Here is a 13,526-nt window from a genome sequence, read left to right on the forward strand (position 1 = left end):
CAGGAAGATGCTTTGTCGCTGTTGCAAGTATCGGAATTCCTTTTTCAAATCAAGACTGTGCCTCAGGACACTTTCGGACGGTTGGGGTCCAGAGCAGAGGCCGCAGCACCCTACGGCCACTAGGAGATGGCCCCCTAGAGCGAGGTCTTCCAGGAGCGTGGGTTTATGAGCATGCGCAACAAGTTACCCGTGAGAACTAAGGCGAGCTCTTTAGAGCATGCGCACTCAGATTTTCGGTTAGTAATCCAGCGAGCATGTGCACATCGATAGACATGCTAGCTCCGTGGTGGCAGACGAAGCACTTTGGCGCATGCGCTGTTGGGTCATGGGTCCTGGTGAGGTCGTCGGAAATCTTTTTGTATCTGTTGTTGGCGGGATTTGTGGAAGAAAGGCTGGTATGTTTGCTTTCATAATAGAAGCTTTAAGATCTTTTTTCCTCTTTAATCTTTATTTTTTCAAATACAAATATATTACATATTCGTTGTAAAATATCTAACAATTCACAAGCAGCAACCCAATAGAAGAAAATAACCAAAGGACTTGAGAACAGAGTTCACAGAAAAACAGCTACAAAAAGATCTTAAGCATACGAAAAAATGTCCAGCTTCAATTGTAATAAGCGAAATGCAAATTAGAACTGCCTAAGATACTATGTTTTACTCAATAGATTGGCAAACATTCATACTTTTAGCAAGATACTCTGTGTAGGAGGATGTGAGGAAACAGTCTTCCAGTGCTGTTTGGAGAGCAGAATGTTAGAACTTCTAGTGGTTATCAAAACCACAACTGCATTCATACTTTGCTCCAGCAATCCCATTTCTGGGAATTTTTCCTACAGATACACTTGTTTACACGAAAATGTTGTCTGTATGGTTAATGATTGTAATACCAATAGATTAGAAGCTACCCAAGTGTCCGTCGGGGGACTGATTTTTAAAACTATGATACATATGCACATTGGAGTATTATGTAATTTTGAAAAATAGTGAGAAAGTTCCCAAATACCGACATGGACAGATGTCCACGATATCATACTAAGTTGAAAAAGCCTAGGTAGAGAACAGTGTTTAAGCACCTTGCATTGGTGATGAACATTTGTTACAATTGATGATAGCATTTTATTAAAATTGTTTTATGTTTTTTAACAGTAGTAGCCAGCATTTATTGAGAGATTCTATGTCCTAGGCATTGTGTGAAGCAATTTACATGGATTACCTCATTTAAAAAACATCCAATACATAGTCCTCTGAAATGTCTTATTATATATTTTTTAATTAGTATAGTTGTAAAGGTTTACAGAAAAATCATGTGCAAAATATGGCATTCCCATTCCTGGAGAATAATCCATGTGCACTTGAGAAGAATGTGTATTCTGTTTTGTTGGCTGAAGTGTTCTATAAATGTCTGTTAGATCTACTTTGATTAGTGTAAGTCTGTTTAGTGTAGTCCTTGCTTCCTTATTGATCTTCTGACTAGATGTTCTGTCCATTATTGAAAATGGTGTGTTAAAGCCTCCTGCTATTAATATAGAACTGCCTATTTCTCTCTTCAAATCTATCTGTATTTGCTTCAAATCTATCTGTATTTGCTCTGTTGTCAGGTACATATATATTTATAATTGTTACATCTTCCTGTTGAATTGTCCCCTTTATCAGTATATGGTGACCATCTTTGTCCCTTACGACTGTTTTATATATAAAACTGTTTATATATAAAACTGTTTTATATATAAGATATCTTGTATATAAAAGATATAATCTCTTTTATCTAATATTACTATAGACATGCAACTCTCTTTTGTGTGTGTGTGTGTGTGTGTGTGTGTGTGTGTGTGTGTGTGTATGTGCATGGTCTGGGCATCGGACCTGGGTCTCCTGCACGGTAGGCGAGCATTCTACCACTGAACTACCCGTGCTTCCTCCAGCTCTCTTTTAATGACTACTTGCATGGTTTACTTTTTCCATACTTTCACATTCAGTCTACTTGTATCTTTGAATTTAAGATGCGTGTCTTGCAGATAGCATATTGTGGGTCATGTTTTTTATCCATTCTGCCAATCTCTGTCTTTTGAGTGGAGAGTTTAATCTATTTACATTTAAAGTCACCACTCATAATATGGGATTTTCTTCTGCCATTTTGCTGTTTAGCCTTTGTAAGTTTTATACTCTTTTTATCCCTCATTTCAGTTAATGCCAGCTTTTATATTTATATGATTTTTTGTGTTGCACCATATTGAGTGTCTTCTCTTTTCTATCTGGGTATTCTTTTCATGTATTTTCCTTGTGGTTACCATAGGGTTAAAATTTACCATCCTAAATATATAACAATCATATTTGGTTTGATACAAACTTAACTTCAGTAACATGAGTATATACTTTTCCTGTAATCCTCTGTCCCCCCACCGTTTTTTGTACTTGTTATTTCTTATATCACTGTACATTGTATGTCCAAAATCATAGACTTATCATTACTTTTTTATGCATTTACATTTTAGCACCTGTAAGCAGTAAGAAGAAGTGTTACATACTAAAGAATACACTACAATAATACTGGCATTTATAATTACCCAAATAGTTACCTTTATAGCATATCTTTATTTCTTTATTCCTGTTTGAACCACTGTCCGTGTCCTTTCCTTTCCATGTGAAGAACTCCCAGGACAGTTCTAGAAGTGATGAACTCCCTCAGCTTTTGTTATCTGAAAATGTCTTAATCTCGCCCTGATTTTTTTTTAAATAGTCTCCCTCATTTTTAATGAAGTCTCATTGGATATAAAACTCTTTGCTGGCCGATGTTTTCTTTAAGCACTTTCCTATTTCAACTCACTGCCATGGTTTCTGATAAGTAATTGGCACTCAATCTAATTGAGATTCCCTTGAACATAACACCTTGCTTTTCTCTTGCAGTTTTCTGAACTCTCTCCTTGTGCTTTGCATTCAATAGCATAATCAGTATATGATAGGATATATTTTTTCTTCATGTTTATCCTGTTTGGTGTTCTCTGAGCTTCTTGGATGTGTATATTCATGTCTTTTGCTAAGTTTGGAAAGTTCTCTGTCATTATTTATTTGACTATTCCTTTTGCTCCTTTTCTCCTGGGACTCCCATAACATGTATACTGATGTGCTTGATGGTGTCCAATAGCTGTCTTTGACTGTTTTTGCTTTTAATATTTCTTGTTTCTTTCTGCCTCTCGGCCTAACTTATTTCAAGTGTCTTGTCTTTGAGTTTTCTGACTCTTTCTTCTGCCAGCGCCATACTGCTCTTGAAACTCTCCTGGGTATTTTCATTTCAGTTATTGTGGCCTTCAACTCCAGTAGTTCTGTTTGGTTCCTTTGGAAAAATTTGGTGTCTTTACTAGACTCTCATATTGTCCATTCATTGTTTTCCTAATATCCTGTGGTCCTTTCTCTATACTTTCCTTCATCTTAAGTATTTTTAAGATCATTTCTTTTTTTTTTTTTTACATGGGCAGGCACCGGGAATCGAACCCAGGTCCTCTGGCATGGCAGGAAAGCATTCTTGCATTCTTGCCTGCTGAGCCACCGTGGCCTGCCCAGATCATTTCTTTAGAGGCCTTTTTTATTGTCTACGTGTCTTCATTGGTGTTTTCTGTGTTTTTATCCTCTTCCTTTGGATGGGCCATCATTTCTTATCTCTATGTTTGTCTTGTACTCTTTTGTTGCACAGTGTACATTTTAATATTTAAAAATGTTAGCTGTAGGGTTTATTTCCTGAGATGTCTGTTTCCTGGTTTTGTAACCAGCTGGTGATAAGACAGAGATTTTCTTGAGCATCAGCCCTCCTATCAGGAAGGCTTTTCCAAGGTAAATGCAATGTGCATGATTTTCCCTGTCTTTCTGGACTTTTGTTGCATCCTGGGCTTTTGCTTTTTATTTGTTTTGTAGTTCCCCTGTTTACAGAATTTGGTTGCCCCTGTTTTCCAGGAGACAAACCTTCCTCTCTCAGTATTTGAAGCTAGCAGATCTTTTCCCAGACTGTCCACCTCTATAGTTTTTATAATCATTGTCTTTAGCTGCTTTTGTCTGGAGGACAAATTCTGGGAGGAGGGCTCACCAAAGAGGACTTTCCAAAGTCAGTATTTCCTATCCAAAACAGGGCCAAGGACCCAAGAAAGGTGCACAGATTGGGTCCTACATGCCCTGAGCTTTCCTGGCCTGCCCAGCAAGTGCAGCCCTTCAGTTAACTATCTCCCAACAGCCCTAAGAAAATGCAGCGTCCTTGAGTTTTTAATGCCACTGCCTCTGCCTCTGTCTGGAGTGTGTTGAAACAATGGCTACCCTCAAACCCAGGCCTCCAGAGATCCGAATTCACTAATCAAAAGCCATGATCAGTAAATGGCTACCCCCACCTCTGGTCTTAAGGGAGAGGTTTTTTTTAATGTCCCTTTCTGTTACCAGTGAGTTATCCCGGAATTGGATCCCTCACTTTTGGTGGCCTGCCATGGGTGTGGGGGTGAGTGCCAGTAGCCACCACAAGGATAGAGCGACTTGCTGTTCTTTACCATAATTTATCAGCCTCTTTCTCCTGCTCTTCCCTGAATGTTATACAGTGCTGTTTTGGCCTCCAGAATTTCAAAATAGTTATTTCAGACAGTTCCTGCCTGTTTAATAGTTGTTCTGGTGGAACAACAGAGTACTAGAGCTCCCTATTCCACCCGCATTCCCACAATCTTCCACCCATTTCTTCCTTTTTTGCTAGCTCTGACATCTGACATTGGTCTTTCCATCCTCCTGATTTTCTCCTTCTATTCTTGGATTCCTTTTGTTTTTTAGTTGAGGTTTTTTTCTTTTCTTTCTTTCTTTTTTTTTTTTTTGTATGCTCTATGGTGGGGGTCACATTTCATTCTTTTTCCTAGTGAGTATCCCATTATTGCAGCACCGTGTGTTGATTTTTTTTTTTTTTTATTTGGCGGTGGTGGGGGCAGTGCCCGGGCTAGGAACTGAACCTGGGTCTCTCACATGGTAGGTGAGGATTGTACCGCTGAACTGCCCTTGCACACCCCCTTTTTCTTTAAATATAGGTGATGTTTTGCAAGATTGTGTTTGAATTTATTTTTCTTTGCATAATCCTAGGAATCATAAATCATGCTGGGTCTGCCATCTTGCCACATCAAAATGGGTCTGAATCTAAAGATCACTTTGACATTTGATGTGGTTTTGTACATTTGGCGTAGTTTTTCCAGAATTAATGTCTTAGGTTCTCTTGCCTTCCCACTGTGAAGAATATCTATCACCCTTTTTTCTGCTAAAACAGTAGGTTGGTCATGAGCTTCCTGGTCTATATACTTGCTGTGATGGTGAACAGCAGTGGTGACAGTGGGCATCCTTGTCTTGTTCCTGGTCTTAGGGGGAAAGCTTTCAGTCTTCCACCATTGAGTACAGTTTTAGCTGTGGGTCTTTCATATATACCCTTTATCACGTTGAGGAAGTTTCCATCTATTCTTAGTTTTCTAAGTGTTTTTGTAAAGTGGTGCTGGATCTTATTAAATGCCTGTTCTTATCTATTGAGAGAATCGTGTGGGTATTTTTCTTCATTCTATTAATGTGCTGTATTGCATTAATTGACTTTCTTATGTTGAACCATGCTTGCATACCTGGAATAAATGTCACTTGATTGTGGTATATAATCCTTTTAATGTGCTGTTGTAGTCTGTTGGTCAGTGTTTTATTGAGAGTTTTCACATTTTTATTCATAAGGGCTACTGGGCTATGATTTTCTTGTCTTATGTCTTTTTCTGTCTTTGGTGTTAGGATGAAACTGGCCACATAGAAGGAGTTAAGAAGTGTTCCCTTCTCTTCAAAATTTTTGGAAGCATTTGAGCAGGATTGGTGTTAATTCTTGGAATTTTTGGTAAAATTCAGCAGTAAAGCCATCTTTTTTGGGAGAGGTTTTTAATGACAAGTTCAGCCTCCATACTTGTTATTGGTCTATGAGGTCTTCTGTTTCTTCTTGAGTCAGTTTATGTAATTTGTGTGTGTTTCAGTTTGTTAGAGTTGCTGGAATGCAATATACCTGATATAGAATGGCTTTTTAAAAGGGAATTTATTAAATTGCAAGTTTACAGTTCTAAGGCCATAGAAATGTCCAAACTAAGGCATCCAGAAAAAGATACCTTAACTCCAGAGAAAGGGCTGAAGAAGTTTGGGGTTGCTGTCTTAGCTGGGAATGTACATGGCAAAGATGTGTGCTGCCTTTCTCTCCTCATTTCAAAGGACTCTCCAGGGGGCGTTTTCCTTCTGTATTTCAAAGGTCTCTGACTGTATGGGCTCTGTTGACACTGAAGCTTTTTCCAAAATGGTTCCCTTTAAAGGGCTCAGTTAGCAACCCCACTTTGAATGGATGGAGACTCATCTCCATGGAAACCATCTAATCAAAATTATGACCCACAGTTGGGTGGGTCACATCTCCATGGAAACAATAAAAAGGATCCTACCCAGCAATATTGAATGAGGATTAAAGAACATGGTTTTTCTGTGGTACCCAGTAGTTTCAAACCAGTACAGTAAGTTTCTAGGAATTTGTCCATTTCATCTAGGCTATCTAGTTTGTTTTCATACAGTTGTTCCATAGTACTTTAAAAATCCTTTTTATTCGTGTGGGGGTTGGTAGTAATGTTCCCCCCTTTCATTTCTCAATTAAAAGAAATACTCCACTATAAGCAACATATTTCATTTTGCCCTGTGCATCACAGCAACACATGGTGAGGACATTGGCTTCCTGGCTATTGGAATGATTTAAATGAAGGCAAACATTGTTCTTCAGGATAATAATTATAGGACTGTTGACAATAACATTAAATTTAATTTTATAATTGCCTCCATTTTAGAACTTGTTTCCCAGTGTTTGCTATTATATATGTTTCTCATTTGTGCTAAGAACACATTCTTGTCATTTCAGTTCAGCTTCCCCAATAGAGGATCACTTAGGGCCTAGCTGCATTTGACTGACCTCCATTTTTTTTCCTTGGCCAAGATTCCTTCAAGGCTTCAGCCCCACTTTCCTTGTATTGACTAGTCAAGGCCACATATCCCCTGGTATGTCACTTAATTGTGTTCAAACTGAACATCCTTATCTTCTCCCCCAAACCTCCCCCCTTCCTGGACTCCCTTTTTACTTGACTGTGTCACCATCACCAAGTTCCACAAGCTTGAAATATTAGTATCAGCTTTTTCTCCTTCCTTTCCTTTTTTCCCCCAAAAATCCCATTAGATCTACCTTAAGAGCATTTTCCAAATCAAGTGTCTTCTTTCCATTCATACTGTCAACCTCCTTATTTATCTCCTCATCACCAGTCTCTCCGCCTGTGTAGATGGGGTTTCATAGGAAATATACTCTGAGATGGAGATTTGTAGGCAGGAAGTTTGTTGGGGAATACTCTTGGAAACAACACTGAGGAAGTGAGGGAAGCAAATTCTGACAGAAGGAGAAGTTGAACTGTGATGTCATTGCACTTAATTAAGATGAGAGAGTTGGGTCTTTGTACCCTTTCCTTGTCTGGTTTTGTGGATGTGGGATGCCCATAGGACATCACTGCGATGGAGGCAGCTCTTCTGCCAAGAGTAATTTCTGGAAAGGGATCATCTGTGAACCATCAGTAGGTAGTACTCCCAGCATCTGGAAGAATGAGTGCCTCTGTCCTGTATTGAGAATCTGGCCAGTACCCCAAAGGATCTATATACCCAACTTTAACCAACCTCTACTCTGATACCAGTATTATCTTCTTGACAATAAATCATGATATCTCCAATGCCACATCCTTTGATTGGTCCTCTGCTTTTTGTAACTGTAATGTACCCCAGAAAAGCTATGTTCTTCTAATCCAATCTCATGGGTGCAGACCTATTGTGGATGGGACCTTTTGATGAGGTTGTTTCCTTGGAGATGTGACTCACCTAAGTCAAGGTGGGTCTTAATCCTTGTGCTGGTTTGAAAACATGTATGTACCCTAGAAAAGCCATGTTTTAATCATAATCCCAATTTGTAAAGACAGCCATTTCTTCTAATCCCTATTCAGTATTATAAATTTGGAACTGTAATTAGATCATCTCCCTGGAGATGTGATTTAATCAAGAGTGGTTGTTAAACTGGATTGGTTGAGGCATGTCTCCATCCATTTGGGTGGGTCTTGATTAGTTACTGGAGGCCTTTGAGAGAAAGAGATAAAAGAGAAAGCATTTTGGAGAATGAGATATTCAGAGAGAGCAGAGAAGAATGAGCCATGAGAAGCAGAGAACCCATAAGCCGGCGACCTTTGGAGATGAAGAAGGAAAGTGCCTGCCAGGGAGCTTCATGAAATAGGAAGCCAAGAGAGAAAGTTAGCAGATGATGCCTTGCTCTCCATGTGCCCTTCCAGCTGAGAGAGAAACTGACTGTGTTTGCCATGTGCCTTCTCACTTGAGAGAAGAACCCTGAACTTCATCGGCCTTCTTGAACCAAGTATCTTTCCCTGGATGCCTTTAATTGGACATTTCTATAGACTTGTTATAATTGGGATATTTTCTTGGCCTTAGAACTGTAAACTAGCAACTTATTAAATTCCCCTTTTTAAAAGCCATTCTTTTTCTGGAATATTGCATTCCGGCAGCTAACAAACTAGAACAATCCTTTTATTGGAGTCTTTTATAAAGTGAATAAAATATCAACAACTCTCCTTATTTTCAGAATGCTTAGGATGTGTCTGACGAGAAAAAACTGTTTTGTTGTGATTGAAGATATTTTGATATTGTGTAACTGTTTCAGGGAGGAAGTGTTGATGGAAACTCCAAGACCCCTTTAGTTTAACAATTGTATAGAGAACACAAGATAAGAGACATCCAATTCCATTTTCATAAAACAGGACCATAGTGCTCTGCTTTTAAAAGTCTGGGTTAGGTTCCAGGTCAAGATGGCGGCTTAACAATGTGTGCGTTTTAGTTCGTCCTCCAGAACAACTACTAAATAACTAAAAAACAGTATACAACAGCTCCTGGGGCCACGTCAGTGACCAGACACACAGCATACCCCAGTCTGAACCAGCTGGACCAGCTGCGAGCACCCCCCGAACCGTGAGTTCCCAAAGCTGCGGCGGCCAGTGCCCCTACCCCACAGGTCGCTTCCCAGAGGGGAAAGGAAAGGACTTCACCAGCAGCAGGGAATGGGCAAAATCAAATGCCAATTGTGGAACTAATTAACAAATTCTGACTACTAAAAATAGGCCCCCAGCTTAGGTGAACCTGATCAAAGTTGCTCATTTTTGCCCGGGTACCAAGGGGGCAGGACTGACAGATAAAGGGGGGGGAAGAAGGAAACAGGTTTTTGTGGCTGTGTATCTACAAAGGCTTACCTGCCTCAGGATACAGCGGCAGGACCTTTCAGGCTGCAACTGCCCCAGGCATAGGCAGAAGTGAGCTCTTTTGGGGGCTTATCTGGAGCTTGTGCCTTCCCCAGGGGAGGGGTGAAGCCCCACCCAGGTGGAATTCCTCTCTCAAGGAATTCAGACCCCAGGGCTTGGTAATTTGAAGCCATTAAAACCAGCCTACAACCTCTCCTCTGTCTCCACCACGCCCGCAGCAGGGAGAGTCTGGCAAAGTTAAAGGTCATCTTATGCTGATGGGACCTGCAGTCAGACAAGCGCCACATATTGGGCAGGATGCGAAAAACAGAGCCCAGAGACTTCACAGGAAAGTCTTTCAACCTGCTGGGTCTCACCCTCAGGGAAAACCAACACAAGTGACTCTTTCCTCCTGATAGGAGGCCAGTTTGGTTTGGAAAAAATCTGGCTGGGGTCTATAATATCTAAGTACACCCTCCTAAGTGTGTGTGTGGGGGAAAGACACCACACAATAAGGGCAAGAAACAAGAAAACAAGAACTGAAAAATTCTCCTCTGTTAAACAAAACTTAAGCTAAAGGTCCAGATAAAGCTGAGCAGAATGTCAAAGAACAGATAGACAACAGATTCATCCAGCAAGAAAACCCTAGATAAAAGAAGTGAAAGGAATCTCCAGAATAAACTAATTAAGGTAATTAAATGCCTAGATGCCAGCAAAAAATAACAAATCACACTAGGAAAACTGAAGATATGGTCCAGTCAAAGGAACAAACCAACAATTCAAATGACATACAGGAGCTAAAACAATTCAGAATGTACGAACAGACATGGAAAACCTCATCAAAAACCAAATCAATGAATTGAGGGAGGATGTAAAGAAGGCAAGGAAAGAACAAAAAGAAGAAACTGAAAGTCTGAAAAAACAAATCACAGAACTTATGGGAGAGAAAGACAGTAGAAGAGATGAAAAAACAATGGAAACCTACAATGGTAGATTTCGAGAGACAGAACATAGGATTTCAAAACTAGAGGATGGAACATCTGAAATCCGACAAGAAACAGAAACTATAGGGAAAAAATGGAAAAATATGAGCAGAGACTCAGGGAATTGAAAAACAATATGGAGCGCACCAATATACGTGTTGTGGGTGTCCCAGAAGGAGAAGAGAAGGGAAAAGGAGGAGAAAAACTAATGGAGGAAATTATCACTGAAAATTTCCCAACTCTTATGAAAGACTTAAAATTAGAGATCCAAGAAGTACCATGTACCCCAAAGAGAATAGATCCAAATAGACATACTCCAAGACATTTAATAATCAGAATGTCAGAGGTCAAAGAGAAAGAGAGAATCTTGAAAGCAGCAAGAGAAAAGCAATCCATCACATACAAGGGAAGCCCAATAAGACTATGTGCAGCTCTCTCAGCAGAAACCATGGAGGCGAGAACACAGTGGGATAATATATTTAAATTATTAAAAGAGAAAAACTGCCAACCAAGAATTCTATATCCAGCAAAACTGTCCTTCAAAAATGAGGGAGAAATTAAAACATTTTTAGACAAAAAATCACTGAGAGAATTTGTGACCAAGAGACCAGCTCTGCAAGAAATACTAAAGTGAACACTAGAGACAGATACGAAGACATAAGAGAGAGGTGTGGAGAAGAGTGTAGAAAGGAAGACTACGAGTAAAGGTAAAAAGAAGGAAAATTAGATATGACATATAAAATCCAGAAGGCAAAATAGTAGAAGAAAGTACTACCCATGCAGTAATAACACTGAATGTTAATGGATTAAACTCTCCAATCAAAAGACACAGTCTGGCAAAATGGATTAAAAGACAGGACCCATCTATATGCTGTCTCTACTCAAAGGACACGAGGCCAAGGACACAAATGGACATTTGCACACCAATGTTTATAGCAGCATTATTAACAATAACTAAGAGATGGAAACAGCCAAAATGTCCATCAACAGACAGTTAACTAAACAAACTGTGACATTTACATAAGATGGAATATTATGCAGCTGTAAGACAGAATAAAGTTATGAAGTATGTAACAACATGCATGGACCTTAAGGACATTATGCTGAGTGTGATTAGCCAGAAGCAAAAGGACAAATACTGTATGGTCTCACTGATATGAACTGACATTGGTGAATAAACTTGGAATATTTCCTTGGTAACAGACCATCAGGAAATAGAAATAGGGTGAGATATTGGGTAATTGCACCTGAAGGGATACAGGTTGTGCAACAGGACTGAATATAAAAACTCAGAAATGGACAGCACAGTACTACCTAACTGTAATGTAATTATGTTAAAACACTGAGTGAAGCTGCATATGAGAATGATAGAGGGAAGAGGGCTGGGGACATAAATGAAATCAGAAAGAAAGATAGATAGTAAAGATGGAAAGGGTATAATCCAGGAATGCCTAGAGTGTATAATAATAGTGAAATGCACAATGTACAAATTTTAAAAATAGTTTTGCATAAGGAAGAACAAAGGAATGTCATTATTGCAGGGTGCTGAAAACAGATGATAATTAATACTTTAAAATGCCACCTTATGTGAGAGACTAAAGCAAAAAATGTTTATTTGGTACAAAATTTATATTTTGACTAGAGCATTTCCTAATAAAACTCATCTAGATAGTTTGATTGAATGTCATAAGTACTTGGAATCTCAGGTAGCACATGAGATTTTGTTGGTTTGTCCAGAGTAATGCCCCGATGAATCCCAGAGTGATTTGTTCAGTGACTGGAAAAGTATTTGCAAGCCCCCTTTGGGGAATGGTGACAGTGGGGAGAAATTCAACTTCCCCAAGTTGAATTCTTGATATTCTCACAAGCAGTGTGGACAACCAAAGCTATAGGCTGAGCCCCCAGTCTTGGGGTTTGTTCGTATGAAACTTAACCCCACAAAAGATAGGTCAAGTCTACTTAAAATTTAGGCCTAAGGAGACTTCCGGAGAAGATGGCGGCTTAGTAAGACGCGCAGATCTGAGTTCCTCCTCCAGAACAGCTACTAGGGGAGTAGAAACGATACAGAACAGCTCCCAGAGCCACGACAGAGATCAAAAAGACAGCGTACCCCATCCTGGAACGGCTGACTGTCTGGGAGAACCAGCTCCAGTGAGATCGCTGAGGGGCGCGGGGTTCCCCGGGCGGGGCAGCAAAAGCGGCCGGAGTCCATCCCTTCTTCCTTCCCGAGCCAGCTGGCAGAATTGGGCAGGCGGTCCCCTCAAGCCGTGGCAGCTGGCGCCCCCACCACACGCGGCCTCCCGGACCAACTGAGAGAATTGGATCGGAAATCCCCAGGCCGCAGAGAACGGTGACGGGGGGGGGGTCCCTTCCAAACACGTGACTCCCTGGTCCAGCTGGGAACAGTGCACTTTCCCGGGCCACGGCAGCTGGCGCCCTCCCACCACGCTTGGCGCCCCAGACCGACTAAAAAATTCGGACGGGTGCTCTCACGGGCTGCGGAGGCCGGCGACCCTCCCCGCGTTCAGACCCCCAGGCCGGCTGGCACTCTTCCAAGCCGCGTCGGCTGGTGAACCCCCCCCCCCCACGGCGAGAGTTTTCCAAATTAAAGGACCCACAGCACCTTTTAATGGTGGGACCCGCAGACAAACGTGTGCCACGAGTACCACCTACTGGGCAGGATAAGAAAAACAGATCCCAGAAATTTCACAGAAAAATCTTTCAACCTGTTCGGTCCAACACCCAGGGAAATCTGACTAAATGCCCAGATGGAAGCAGAAGATAACCGGATCACGCTCAAAAAATTGAAAATATGGCCCAGTCAAAGGAACAAACCAATAGTTCAAATGAGATACAGGAGCTGAGACAACTAATGCTAAATATACGAACAGAAATGGAAAACCTCTTCAAAAACGATTTCGATAAATTGAGGGAGGACGTGAAGAAGACATGGGCTGAACAAAAAGAAGAAATAGAACAACTGAAAAAACAAATCACAGAACTTATGGAAGTGAAGGATAAAGTAGAAAAGATGGAAAAAACAATGGATACCTACAATGATAGATTTAAAGAGAAAGAAGATAGAATTAGTGATTTGGAGGATGGAACATCTGAATTCCAAAAGGAAACAGAAACTATTGGGAAAAGAATGGAAAAATTTGAACAGGGTATCAGGGAACTCAAGGACAATATGAACCGCACAAATATAT

At 40.5% G+C, this 13,526-nt stretch overlaps 1 protein-coding gene across 1 annotated transcript in view; it reads left to right on the top strand.

Annotated features, from left to right (window-relative positions):
* Nucleotides 1-303: 303 nt before the first annotated feature.
* C17H2orf74 (chromosome 17 C2orf74 homolog) overlaps nucleotides 304-13,526 on the top strand; it is a 60,627-nt gene continuing 47,404 nt past the window's right edge. The window contains exon 1 of the mRNA XM_077134322.1: nucleotides 304-395. The gene's annotated coding sequence lies outside the window, so the exon portion shown is untranslated. The remainder of the gene's footprint in view (nucleotides 396-13,526) is intronic.

The sequence above is a fragment of the Tamandua tetradactyla genome, chromosome 17 (assembly GCF_023851605.1).
Source record: "Tamandua tetradactyla isolate mTamTet1 chromosome 17, mTamTet1.pri, whole genome shotgun sequence".
In the NCBI taxonomy this organism is placed as follows: domain Eukaryota; kingdom Metazoa; phylum Chordata; class Mammalia; order Pilosa; family Myrmecophagidae; genus Tamandua; species Tamandua tetradactyla.